Here is a 1,053-nt window from a genome sequence, read left to right as displayed (position 1 = left end):
GCCTCGGCCTCCCAAAGTGCTGGGATTATAGGCATGGGCCACCGTGCCCGGCTCTTTTTCTTTTTAAAAAAATTTCATTTCTTTTTTCAATCCCCAAAATTTCCTTTTTTTTTTTTTAAGCTCTTAGAGACAGGGTGTCACCATGTTGCCCAGGCCGGAGTGCAGTGGCACGATCATAGCTCACTGCAACTTCGAACCCCTAGGCTCAAGCAATCCTCCTGCCTCAGCCTCCTGTGTAGCTGGGACTACAGGTGCATGCCACCATACCTGGCTAATTTTTTAATTTTGTGGAGAAGGGGTTTCACTATGTTGCCCAGGCTGGTCTCGAACTCCTGGGCTCAAGCGATCTTCCTGCCTCAGCCCGCGCCCCCACAAAATGCTGAGATTACAGGGATGAACCATTGTGCCCGGCCCTCCTTTTACTTTTTTAATATGGCTACTAAAAATGAAAAATTCCACACGTGGCCTGCATCATCTTCCTGGTGGAGAGTGCTGCCTGAGAGTTCCCTTTTTGCACTTCCTAGTGACTTAGTGATTGACTTTACACCTAGTCACCTCGTGACGGGAAACCCTCTGTTGAAACAGCACTGTCCTTGCCTCAGTGGGACTCAGACCAGGTGGAAATGCTGATTGCACACTCATAGCCAAGCTGCCTCTCACACCAGATGGAGGAACTGAAAGTTACACTCTTGGGGGTTATTTTGGATTAAAAGCAAGAAGATTTTTGTGGAGGCGCCACAAAAGCCTGAAGTGTACCCGGTGGGCAGGACCCTCCACAGGCACCTCCACGCCCCACTCCTGCCTCTTGTCCGTAATCCCAGCACTTTGGGAGGCTGAGGCGGGCAGATCACTTGAGGTCAGGAGTTCGAGACCAGCCTGGCCAATATGGTGAAACCCCCATGTCTACTAAAATAATACAAAAATTAGCTGGGTGTGGTGGCGTGTACCTGTAATCCCAGCTACCCGGGAGGCAGAGGTTGCAGTGAGCTGAGATCCTGTCACCGGTCTCCAGCCTGGGCGACAGAGCGAGACTCCGTCTCAAAAAAAAAAAAA

This window comes from Piliocolobus tephrosceles, unplaced genomic scaffold (assembly GCF_002776525.5).
Source record: "Piliocolobus tephrosceles isolate RC106 unplaced genomic scaffold, ASM277652v3 unscaffolded_9500, whole genome shotgun sequence".
Taxonomy (NCBI): domain Eukaryota; kingdom Metazoa; phylum Chordata; class Mammalia; order Primates; family Cercopithecidae; genus Piliocolobus; species Piliocolobus tephrosceles.
This window is presented reverse-complemented; position numbering follows the sequence as displayed.